This window comes from Brassica napus, chromosome C8 (assembly GCF_020379485.1).
Source record: "Brassica napus cultivar Da-Ae chromosome C8, Da-Ae, whole genome shotgun sequence".
NCBI classification, from domain to species: domain Eukaryota; kingdom Viridiplantae; phylum Streptophyta; class Magnoliopsida; order Brassicales; family Brassicaceae; genus Brassica; species Brassica napus.
Genome location: NC_063451.1, coordinates 9,213,932 through 9,227,582, shown reverse-complemented (window position 1 = coordinate 9,227,582; position 13,651 = coordinate 9,213,932). Strand labels below are relative to the sequence as shown.

The window sequence follows — 13,651 nt, the reverse complement described above, 5'->3', positions numbered from 1 at the left end:
TCAAGGAGCTGCCAACCTTCGACCTAGACAACCACAACGCCAAGCTAGGGCCATCGGTACATATGATCAACCTAACATAAATGGGAATAGGTTGGGCATTAGGGCACCGCCAGTTGCCAACAACAATTTCGAGATCAAGTCCAGCCTCATCAACATGATTGAAAACAACAAGTACCATGGACTTGCCTTGGAAGACCCACTAGATCACCTTGACAGATTTGATAAGTACTGTGGCTTGTCAAAAACAAATGGAGTTTCAGAGGATGCTTTCAAGCTCAGATTGTTTCCCTTCTCTTTGGGAGACAAGGCTCACACTTGGGAGAAAAACATCTCAAGTGATACTATCACCACTTGGGATGAATGCAAGAAGGCCTTCCTCAACAAGTTCTTCTCTGCTACAAGGACTGCCAACCTTAGAAATCAGATCTCTGGTTTTCAACAAAGAGGACTTGAAGGATTTTCAGAGGCATGGGAGAGATTCAGAAGCTACTTGTCTCAATGTCCCCACCATGGCTTCAACAATGAGAGCTTGCTAAGCACTTTCTACAGAGGAGTCTTGCCTAAATTCAAAAGCCAGCTTGACACTGCAAGCAATGGAAACTTCTTGGGGAGGACTGTCGAAGATGCATTAGAACTCTTGGAGAACATGGCACAGAGTGACTCTGTCTACAATGATGAATATGATAGAAGAGACAGAGGTGGTGGAGGAGAAGATATGACCACAAAGAGAGAGCTGAAAGCACTTCAAGACAAGATTGACATGCTACTATCAGAAAAGACCAAGAAAGAGGAGTTACATATGGTTGCTGAAGTTGATGGAGTAGAATGCCAAGAAGATATGTACTATGTCAATGCTCAGGGTACATGGTACAAGAAGGAGCCTGACTATCAATACCAGAACAACTACCAACAGAAACCCTTCTACAACAACCAACAGAAGCCATTCAACAACTACCAGCCAAGACCATTCTACAACAATCAGCCTAAGCCATTCTACAACAACAACCAAGGTGGTTACCAACCCAAACAGAACTTCCCTCCGGGATTCTCACCAAAACCAAGTCAACCTGCACAAGACCAAGCTGGATCATCAACACAACCTCCACAAGAGAGTAGTACTGAAGCTATGCTGAAACAATTATTGGAGGGACAAGCAAGAAGTGAGAAACAATTAGGGTATGAGCTGAAAAATCTCCACAACAAGATTGATGGGAATTACCATGATCTAAACAACAAGTTCAAAGCCTTGGAGAACCAGTTTGTCTCTATGACAGCCAGCTCAAGTCGCCAACAAGGTTCCCTACCTGGAAAGCCTGAACAAAACCCAAAGGAGACAATGAAGGCAATCACCCTAAGGAGTGGAAGAGAGTTGCCTCCTAAAGTTCTCATTAAGGATAATGAGAAACAAGGTGGGGAGGTGGTCATCAATGTAGATGATGATGTGGTGATTGTGGATGAGAAGACTAATGAGGAAATCTTGGAGAAGATAGTTGAAGCTAAGGGCAAGAGAAAGATTGGAGAGGAGAAAGTTGAGAACAAAAATGAGGCTGCTACATCAACAAAGGAGAAATTGTTCACTCCTCCTCCCTATGAGCCAAAGCTTCCCTTTCCTGGAAGATTCAAGAAGCAACTCCTAGAGAAGTACAAAGCCTTGTTTGACAAGCAAATGAGTGAAGTTCAGCTCACCATGCCCATAATTGATGCATTTATGCTGGTTCCACAATACAGCAAGTTCTTGAAAGATGCTGTAGAACAAAAGAAGAAAGAGATGGAAGGGATGGTGATTCTTACTCATGAGTGCAGTGCCATTATTCAGAGACTGACTGTCCCAAGGAAGCTAGAAGACCCTGGTAGTTTCACCCTGCCATGCGCCATTGGACCTTTGACATTTGAGAGATGTCTATGTGATTTGGGAGCAAGTGTCAGCCTCATGCCACTATCCATTGCCAAGAAGCTTGGGTTTACACAATATAAAAAGTGCAAGATCTCTTTGGTGCTAGCTGATCGATCTGTCAAGCTCCCCATTGGCATCCTAGAAGATCTTCCTGTCAAGATAGGAAATTGTGAAGTGCCTACTGACTTTGTAGTGCTTGAGATGGATGAAGAGCCTAGAGATCCTTTGATCTTTGGAAGACCTTTCTTGGCAACTGCTGGAGCAATGGTGAATGTGAGAGATGGCACAATTGATCTCCAACTTGGAAAAGATCACATTCTCCATTTTGATATCAAGGAGATGATGAAGAAGCCCACAACTCAAGGAGAAATATTCTACATTGATGAGATGGATGCCTTGGCTGATAATTTCCTTGAGGAGTTAGCGATTGAGGACTCTCTTCAACATGCCCTGACCATTGAAAGAGAGACCCAAATGATTGAAAACAAGGATAGTGATGAGCTAGTAAGAAGGCTAGATGTTCACCTTGAGAAGGATGGAGAAGATGAGTTCATGGAGTTGCCACAAATGATTGAAAACAAGGATAGTGATGAGCTAGTAAGAAGGCTAGATGTTCACCTTGAGAAGGATGGAGAAGATGAGTTCATGGAGTTGCCACAAATGACTCAACATGCTGCCTCAGCAGACATTCAAGAGAACCTCCATGAAGCTGATTGGAGTGAGCTCAAGGCACCAAAAGTGGAGCTTAAACCTCTTCCCCATGGTGTAAGGTACGCTTTCCTTGGACCTAATGAGACATATCCTGTCATTGTGAGTAGTGAGCTGACTGAGAATGAATTGTCTATGCTTTTAAATGAACTTAAAAAGTATAGAAAAACACTAGGATACTCACTTGATGACATTAAAGGAATCTCACCATCTTTGTGCATGCATAGGATACATCTAGAGGATGAATCTAAAACTTCAATTGAACACCAAAGAAGATTAAATCCTAATTTGAAAGATGTTGTTAAAAAAGAGATAATCAAATTGTTAGATGCTGGTGTGATCTATCCTATCTCTGATAGCAATTGGGTTTCACCTGTGCATGTAGTTCCTAAAAAAGGTGGCATAACAGTTGTTAAGAACGAAAATGATGAGTTAATACCAACAAGAACAATAACTGGACATAGGATGTGCATTGACTATCGAAAACTGAATGCAGCCTCTAGAAAGGATCATTTCCCTTTACCATTCATTGATCAGATGTTAGAGAGGCTAGCTAACCATCCTTATTATTGTTTCCTTGATGGATACTCTGGATTTTTCCAAATCCCTATACACCCAAATGACCAAGAGAAAACGACATTCACTTGTCCTTATGGTACCTTTGCATATCGAAGGATGCCATTTGGACTGTGCAATGCACCAGCAACATTCCAAAGAGCAATGATGTCAATTTTCTCTGATCTTATTGAGGATGTAATGGAGGTGTTTATGGATGATTTTTCTGTATACGGTTCTTCGTTTGCTACTTGTTTGTCAAATCTTTGCAGGGTATTACAGAGATGTGAGGACACTAACCTGGTGCTCAATTGGGAGAAGTGTCACTTCATGGTCAAGGAAGGGATTGTTCTTGGACACAAAGTTTCTGAGAAAGGAATTGAAGTGGACAAAGCCAAGATAGATGTCATGGTTGGTCTAGCTCCACCAAGAACAGTGAAGGATATAAGAAGCTTTCTTGGTCATGCCGGTTTCTATAGAAGATTCATCATGGATTTCTCTAAGATAGCTAGACCATTGACCAGGCTGTTATGCAAAGAAGCTGCATTTCACTTCGATGAGGAGTGTATGGAAGCTTTCAAAAACCTGAAGAATGCACTCATCAGTGCACCCATAGTTCAACCGCCAGATTGGGATCTCCCCTTTGAGATCATGTGTGATGCAAGTGACTTTGCTGTAGGAGCAGTCCTAGGCCAGAAGAGAGACAAGAAGTCACATGTGATCTACTATGCAAGTAGAACCCTTGATGAAGCTCAAGCTAAATACTCTACAACTGAGAAGGAGCTATTGGCCATTGTCTTTGCATTTGAGAAGTTCAGAAGCTACTTGGTTGGGTCAAAGGTGACTGTCTACACTGATCATGCTGCATTGAGACACCTCTTAGCCAAGAAAGATGCAAAACCAAGACTGTTGAGGTGGATTCTGCTGCTACAAGAGTTTGATCTTGAGATCAAGGACAGGCCTGGAGTTGAGAATGGAGTAGCTGATCACCTGTCCAGGTTGAAGGTGGAGTGTGGAATCCCTATTGATGACAGACTTCCAGAAGAGCAAATGATGGCTATTCATGCAGTGGTAGCTGTTTGTGAGACAGGAAAGAAACTTGAAGAGGTGAAGGCAGCTGATGAGAAGGGTCCTTGGTATGCTGATATAGTCAACTACTTAGCTAGTGGAAAAGAGCCATTGAACCTTGAAGGTTATGCCAAGAAGAAGTTCTATAAGGATGTGAAGAGATATTATTGGGATGAGCCTTACCTCTACATACTTTGTAGAGATCAACTCTATAGAAGGGCAGTGGCTGAAGAAGAAATTGATGGGATCCTTACACATTGTCATGGATCATCCTATGGAGGCCACTTTGCTACATTTAAGACAGTTGCAAAGGTGCTACAAGCTGGATTTTGGTGGCCTCACATGTTTAAAGACACCCAAGACTTTGTCTCAAGGTGTGACTCTTGTCAAAGAAGAGGAAACATCACCAAGAGGAATGAAATGCCTCAAAACCCCATCCTAGAAGTTGAAGTGTTTGATGTCTGGGGTATTGACTTCATGGGGCCTTTTCCTTCATCTTATAGCAACAAGTACATACTGGTGGCTGTAGATTATGTCTCTAAGTGGGTTGAAGCAATTGCAAGTCCAACCAATGATGCAAAGGTGGTTCTAAAAATGTTCAAGAGCATAATCTTTCCAAGGTTTGGGATTCCAAGAGTTGTGATCAGTGATGGAGGGTCTCACTTCATCAACAAACTGTTTGCAAACCTCCTTAAGAAGAATGGTGTGAAGCACAAGGTTGCAACTCCTTACCACCCCCAAACAAGTGGTCAGGTTGAGATTTCCAACAGGGAGATCAAGTCCATTTTGGAGAAGACTGTGGGGACAACAAGGAAGGATTGGTCTACAAAGCTTGATGATGCACTTTGGGCCTATAGGACTGCTTTCAAGACACCCTTGGGAACCACTCCCTTCAATCTTGTCTATGGGAAAGCTTGCCATCTGCCAGTGGAGCTTGAGTACAAGGCATTATGGGCTGTTAAGATGCTGAACTTTGACATCAAGAGTGCCAAAGAGAAAAGACTTTTCCAACTCCATGAGCTTGATGAGATTCGACTTGATGCTTTTGAGAACTCAAGGATTTACAAAGAAAAGACCAAGGCATTCCATGACAAGAAGATCCTGAAGAGGGAGTTCAACATTGGAGATCAAGTGTTGCTCTTCAACTCTCGATTGAAGTTGTTCCCTGGAAAACTTAAGTCAAGATGGTCCGGCCCTTTCAAGATCAAAGAAGTGAGGCCATATGGAGCAATTGTGCTTTGGAACAAGACTGGTGAGGAATTTGCAGTGAATGGGCAAAGAGTCAAGCTGTACATGGCGGCCACACCTGAGAAGGAAGGAACCTCGGTTCCACTTTCCGATCCCAAACCAGCCTAAACCAAAAAGGGGTAGTCAAGCTAGAGACTTAAAACAAGCTCACTTGGGAGGAAGTCCCATGTCTATCCCTATATATATTATTGTTTTACTTGTGTGGTTTTTCTTTTGTGTGTTTGATAAGTGTGTTTAAAATTTTCAGGTGATTCTCCACTTAATCAAAGAGAAAGATGGCCATCCAGCAAAGCTACAAGTGTTAAAATTATTCAACTCCATCTAGCAACTCCAAGCTAAGTGTCTCTACAACCATTGTAAATATATAGTTTTCTTGTTTGTTTCTTCTAGACCTCTTCTTTCACCTTGCTCTCACACAAGAGACTGTGTGAAGTAAGTGTGGGGGGAGAGTCTACTTATCTCACATGTTTTCTGTTTTGTTTACTTGTCATAAGCATTGCATATCCATTTGCATAGAAAATCCATAAAAATTTGCAAAAATCCAAAAAAAACAAAAAAAAAAACATTTAGTTATATCATTTGCATCTTTAGGTTTGAGTCTAGATCATATAGAATGCATAGGTAAAATCTCTACAAAGGACTCATGCAATGAACTCATTGTTGATACCCTTTTGAATCATAATAAGTAGCTTGAGCTTCTTCTGAATTTCTTGTAGACTTCGAGCCTTGAAAACTCCTCTTAAGACTCATTGAATCTTACTCTTTGAAACCAACTCCGATCTTAATTGACTAAAATGAACTTAATGCTTCTTGCTTATGGTCTCTTGAGTACTAAATCATGGCTTTACACACACTTGAGCTTGTATAAACCGTTTTACCAATCTTTTTGACAACTTAAGTGGTAGTCCATACCCTAAACCCTTCCCTTCTTTCAAACCATCATTAATTGTTGAGTGAGGTCTTTTTGTGAAAGCTTGTCATGTGCAAAATCTTGAGAGTATTAGGAGCGACATTGATTTGTTCTCATCTCTTGCTAGCATTAGGACCGCTTTTGGGCTAGAATCTAGGATGGTGGTTGGAATGATGTGCTTTAATTATTTTGATCTTGAGGATTGAATTGGGAAAGATTATGTAAAGGAAATGAATCAAAAAAGTGTGTCTTAAAAAAAAAAAAAAGCTCAGATTGTGTCAATAAAACCCCAAAAAGAAAAGAAAAAAAAGAAAAAAATAAGAGAATGGGGATAACAAATTTTTGAGCTAAGATACATAGTTGTTAAGACAAAGAAAAGAAAAGAAAAGAGTGTTCATTGGGTAAGAGATGAAAATGGGTGTACATTTGGGATTTGAGATGAAGAAAAGAAAGGGTAGAACTTAAAAATTGTCTAGGAAAAGGGTACAATGATGAGAACCGATTTATGTATGCATTAATTGCACCTTTTCTTAGATAAATTTTGCATAATGATCAAGCTCCTATTCTTGAGTGTAAGTCACCATAGCAAAATGAATTTGGACCCTTCTCATTCTTCACATTAAGCCATTTTTTCTCACCAAACCAAATGATTTGGACCAATTGGCAATTTGCGAGAATTCACTTATGATATTTCTTATTGAATGTGAGAGTTGGTTGATTTGAGGATTCATGATAATGAGTTAAAAGATCAAAGGAATTGATAGGCCTAGAGAAATTAGAGCTAATAAAAAAATCTTGCTCTTGCTATTTGGTATGATTTTGTAAGGATATCACAACGATGGCATTGAAGAGTTTCTTAAGGTCATGAATTTCCATTTGTGTATTGAAACATCACTTCCCATGTTCTTGAAAGTTTACTTGAGGACAAGTAAAGGACTAGTGTGGGGGAGTTGATGTGTTGTGATTTTGCATAGTTTTAGCTTTGTTATTTCATATATATTCATGCATTAACCTTACATTTATTTGCATTTAGAGTCTATTGCATGTACATTTGCATCTTGTAGGTGTTGGATGAATTGTTTGGAGTTTTGGAGGTGATTAGAGCACAAAAGGAGCTTTCGAGGAGTCTTGAACCGAACGTGTGAAAGACAAGCATGGATGAAGGTCTTAAAGATATCTTTTGAAACTTGTCTTTTGGGAAGACATGGTAAATTGAGTTAGCTTTACAATGGAGGTGGTTTCAAGTCGTTTGGAGCTGTATTGAGGGATTTATGATCAAAATACTACACACATATCAGTATGACATTCCTAGCGGCCACCCTAGCAACATCAACAATAGCCTTCGAATTTTAAGCCTTTAGACTCATTTTTATTCACTTAAAACCTATAAAACTCATTACTATTCATTATTCTTCTTATTTTTGGTATTCTAAAGGTGTGTGCAACATGGAGAAAGTGGAGAAAACTTTAATGAGTGAGTTTTTTCTCTTTAAAGCTTGCAACATGGGGGATGGGTTGTCTATCATGAGTTTGGTGGCTCTTTTGGCCTAACTTTCTCTACCATTTCTGAAGAGGCAAAACTACTTTGGCCATATGAAGGGGCAAAAAGTGTTCTATAATGGAAGAAAGTGGAGAATAACTTTTATGAGTGTGTTTTATGCTTTATGCTTTCACATGATGGATGTGTTGTCATCCTCCTTTACTTAGGCTATAAAAGAGACTGCAAGGGGAAGGAAGAAGACACACAATACACAGAGTACAATACAACAAAGAGTAGAGAGTGAAAGTTTTATAGTTTCATATTTTGTATTTTGAGAGCTTGAGAGAAAACATTTGTTCTTGAGCTGTTCTTCATTGTTCATCATCTATTCTTGAGTTTTAATTTCGTTGTGCTTGTTTAATCCTTGTTTATCTTTATTCTCTGTTGTATCTACTTGAATATGCTTCAATCTATTATGAGATTAAGTGTTTTCATGGAGATTAGTGAGTTGTTTCCTTAAGAATTCATGGGTTAGGGAGATTAGAGTAACTTAGTGAAGATCTATGGTGTCATTGTATTAGATCCTTGTATGAACTTGCTTGTTGAGTATTTTTAATGCTTGTTTAGTCTTGATCACTCTAAACCTGATTTCTAAACACTTCTCATCAGACATGATTACATGAAGTGTTTGAATCAACTCAACTAAGCTCTAGTGAGATTAGCCAAGGACACTTGATGTTAAAATTGCTAGATAGTTATTAAACTTGAACTTAAAGATTACTTGATTGAATTAAGCCAAAGACATTTGATGTTTAATGATTTCTAAGCAAATGGACATTTACCTAGACATAGGACTTATCTAAAATTGTGTTTAGACTTAAGAGATTACTTTGATTGAAAGCTTGTCACCTAGATTGGATCTTAGTTACTTGAAGTCAATTCCCAATACCCATGGATTCACTTGTCTAAATTGATTAAAACCTTGTTGTATTGCTCTGTTTGCTATTGTTACTTGTCACACACTCACCACTATTGAATCTGCTTAGCTTAAGAAATGACTTGTACTCTCACTGATTCACATCACTAGGACTGGTTCGACATTCACCCCACTATACTACAACATTTGCAATAGGCAGAAAAACCTATTATCAGGACAACATCAGAAAAATTCTGGAGAGAGCATCCCTATTTGAGGAGTGTCACATATGTCTTCCAGAACATGCCACTTCTTTCACACCTACAAAACTGGCACCAGAGATCTACACCAAGTATGAGATTAATGAGATGCTGACTGGTATTTGTGGAGCTCAAGAAAAACTAGGAGATGAACTCAAGACTTTGGTAGATGACACTTATCAACCTTTGGACAGAGGTTACAATGAGCTTTTCAGAAGTATGGCAGAGATGAGGACAAAGATTGAGAGTATGCAGCACATTCTTGAGAAAGAAGCTACGACATCACCATCGATCGACGCCAACAAAGCAACATCGATCGACGTCAAGCCACATACATCCCAGATTCCTGCAGAACCGGAAAGTTTGGCAGAGAAGAAGGATGAATGGGAGATCGCATACATCAACACGAAGATTAACGACGTATACAATCCTCTCAACAACAACGTGGACTGGTTAAGCACGAGAATTGATCTGCTACAACAAGATTTGGACACCATTCGCAAGAAGGACCAACAACAAGCCACATCGATCGATATCTGCACTATCACATCGATCGACAATTTGTTCGCAGCCATGGAAGATAGGTTACAAACATACGAGGATATGCATGACCGTTTCACCTCACCTATCATGTGATACTTGGACACCTTGTCTACACAGATGATGAATGTCCAGAGGGACATTGGCACGCTTAATGATCAACATGATTTTCAGGAAGAATGTTCAACATCGATCGATAGGTTCCGTAAGGCATCGCTCGACGTCAAGAAACCTACAGAACATCTTCCCTACACAGCAGCAGAAGTTGATCAGATCACATCAAAGCTCTACACAGCTATAGACACCATGGAGGACAGGTTTGAGAAGCGGTGTGATGACATCTACTTTCCCTTCGACGTCAGACTCAGTGGACTGGATAGCCATGCCGAGTGGTTACAGAAGGAAGTCAAAGCCATTCAGAGGCAATTCGCATCTCAACACCAGATATCAACATCGATCGACAGAGAACGCTCCAAATCGATCGACAGTAAGGCGCCAGCATCGACCGATAAACACTTGGTCGCATCGATCGATACCACCTCTACACCAGACGCCGAGCAGCTGATACAAAATAAAATGCAGTCAATGCATGAGGAACTGAACGAGCTATCAGCATACACCTACGACAAGATAGGATGGCATCAGTTCAACATTGAAAACACCCAAGAAAGGCTACAAAACATCTCAAATGCAATACATAAGATGGATGAGGGATGGACCAGAAATGATGAGGCCACAAGAAGTTTCATTCCAGCTTGGTCCAGAATGTGCAGAGATGAGGTGGATGCTTGTTTCCCAACAAGTAGCTGTCTTTCCACCAACTAGCCACACACCTCAACAGTCAAGCTAAATGACTATAACAAAGCGCTGAGTGGGAGGCAACCCACTATTAGGTAATTTTAATAGGTTTTCTTGGTTACTAGTATTTACTTTCGTTTTTATTCTATCAGATTTATTGCAAGACCCAAGTAGGATGATCACCATATTGACCGTGGACGAGACGTCGACATCGATCGACCTACAATCACATACGACGACCGATGCATACCGATGCACATCGATCGATTCCCACTCCGGTCAGGTTTATCTTCCTAACTTGTTACATTGAGTACTTATGATTTAGTTTCCACCATAACTCCGACTGTGTTACACTGGGACAATGTAATTTAAGTCTGGGGGGAGGGTTACTGATATAATTTATTCAGATTTTTATAAAAAGATTTTTAATAAATTATGCTTAGCTATGTGAAAGGGAGTTTGATCTTATTATTGATTTATACTTGAATGTCTAACCACTCTTTAGCACCATTCTAGATTTACTGATTGCAGATAGTACTAAAGATGCTAAAGTAGATCAACCTGTCAACTATACACATTTGCCTTGATTGTTTGAAGGAACCAAAGCTGATCTCCAATACTAAACCTGACATAATCGCTTGTCTTTGGGCTTGGTATACATGGGATCAGATTCTTCAGACAAGTCTGGAAGGTAACGCCTTGTGTAGATTCATTTATCACATTCCATCTCTCTATTTCGACCCTAGAGTAGTTAGTTAGTTAAAAAAAAAATCTGAAATGTATTACTTAATTAGGATTTAGGATTTAGTTAGGAGGAATCTGAACAAGACTTGGTGGCTAAAACCATTAAGACCTTATTCATAAAGATTCCAATAAAAGAATTCGAACGGGACTTGGAGGCGGCAATCTTCAAGGCTCGCTTCACAAAGAATTCTTGGATATAGGTCAAAAGGAAGTGAACAGGGCTTGGTGGCAACCACCATTAAGTCTCGATTCATGGAAGCCTGTCCAATCTTGGTCACTGATCTTGCAATATAAGCAGACTTTGACTCAAGAGAGAAATTAGAGAGAGAGAATTTAGGAACTAACTTTTACCTGCAGTTCCAGATACTTGTCTGAAAATCCTTGCATCCTGTGGTCGATACTCCCAAGGTAAAGCATTCACTTTTATATTTATGCTAAGAAATGAGGTTAGTAGAGGGGAATGTCAGACAGGATTTGCTGAGTTGTAGACTAGTTGAATTTGGTTGCTAAGCTAGGATAATGCATAATGTGCTTTTGTGATTAGGACTTTTTAGATGTGGTTTGCGAAATTGTAGCGGTGATGATTTCTGTGTTTTAAATCTATAAGTCCCTGCTGTTTTCAAACCTCTTTCAGAGAGACTGCCTGTTTGTTTTGTTTGAGGACAAGCAAAAGGGTAAGTCTGGGGGAGTTGATATACCATGGATTTGACCCATTTTCATCCATGGTATATAGGTGTTTTACTATCTATATATTATATATTCTATCATATTAGGTATGTTTTCGGGTTCAAGAGTATCTTGGAGTAAAGTGATGATTATGGAGCATTTAGGAGCTTAAAAGAGATTTCATCCGAGCTGACCATTAGAGGTCAATACGAAGAAGAAGTAATCGTTCGATGCACATCCAGTGCCGTCGATCGATACAGAAGAGAAGCCTCGACGATTGAAGATTATGATCGATCGATGTACATCCTGTACCATCGATCGATTTCGAGATGCGAGATGAGCGACTTGGTTCCAGCCGAATTTAAACCCAAGGCTTCACCAAATTACAAGATTACCCCTGACGAGTTTTTAACCTAATAGATATATACTTGCCTAAGTGTTAGGAGGCAAGAGAGCTTTTGGCCACCGTTGTATTCTTATTTTCAGCAGAGATATTTAGGAGAGAAAATCATAGAGAGATTTGTGATTGTAACTCCATTGATTCATCTATTCTATTCTATGCAGTTTTTATCTATATTTTGTGTCATGAATTGCTTAGCTATGTATGAGTAGTTCACTTGTTAGATTCAGGGTTCAAATAGGTTAGAGGGATTAGCTTCAACTATAGATTTGCTAAGTTGTGATATTCATTGATTGATTGTTCATTAATGCTTGTTTTAGCCTTGCTAACTAGAACATGAACCTAGGAATTAGCATGAGTCAAGCATCCTTAACCATCATGTCCTGAATCTAATCTGTCATGCTAGGACTTCTAGAGAGATGCTAACCACTGATCTAGGAGACTAGTGAGCATTATCAACCTGCGCCTAGGGCTTAGCTAGAAGCATCGATCGATATTGTCTTATGACAATCGATCGATATTGCGAGATGTGTATCGATCGATATCCCTATAGGATCATCGATCAACACTTTCTTGTGATCAAAAGACGACAGTTGAGATCCTAGATCTGGTTAGTTAACCAGTGAAACATTGCCATCGCTGATCACTGTGATTAAGGAGTTGAGCTCTAATATATCATGCATGCAACTGTTAGGCATCTATAGGATTATAATCTCCAACACCTGAATAGAAACCCTGCATCTAATATCTTCCAATAGGTTACACCCCCAATCATCTTGTTAGTCGAGCAATAGACTTGCTCAACTAGGATTGCTATTTACTTTTAAACCATAAAACAACAAACACTTATAATTAATAATTTGACTAGATTTAATATGTTCCCTAGCTCCTTGTGGATTTGATCCCTAAGTACTGCAACTGAACCTCTTATATGAGAGAGTAATTCACTCCTTAGGGTAATTTGAGTGGTATCAGGCCTCTTCTTCATCGAAAGTGATTGCTCCTTTCGGGAAGTCACTAGGCGCGGACCAGGTTAGCGAATTCGCGCTCGTGTCGGCCTTGCGCTGATAACCTTTGATGGCAGAGATTGTATATATCGCTGCAGTATTGCAATCCTCCGATGATCATATTGACTCTACGGCGACTATTGTCGTTACCCTTCTCGTCCTGCCTCCTCCCACGCTTTTCTCCCGATTGGTTCCCTTGGAGAGAGTTCTCCGTTTGAGGGTGCTTATCGTTTCTTGGAGGGCGGTCTGAATCGCGGACGAGATCTTTTACACTAGACACCTCGGCGAGTTCTCCCGGCAGTAGCTTCACGGCCAACCTAGCGTCGAAAATTTTACAGTTTATGGTCGAGTGGCCGCGGGCCTGGTGAAAGTCTTAGATGGCGTTCTCGTCGTAATTTGGATTTCAGGTCCATGTATTGCCCGTCGTCCGGCCTTGCTCCGATCCGGCGTTGATGGC

At 40.1% G+C, this 13,651-nt stretch overlaps 1 non-coding gene across 1 annotated transcript; it reads right to left on the bottom strand.

The window, feature by feature from the left end:
• Positions 1-409: 409 nt before the first annotated feature.
• LOC125592121 lies at positions 410-516 on the bottom strand. Its single transcript, XR_007327971.1, has one exon. It is a non-coding gene; the product is annotated as a small nucleolar RNA R71 (small nucleolar RNA).
• Between the last annotated feature and the right edge of the window lie 13,135 nt (positions 517-13,651).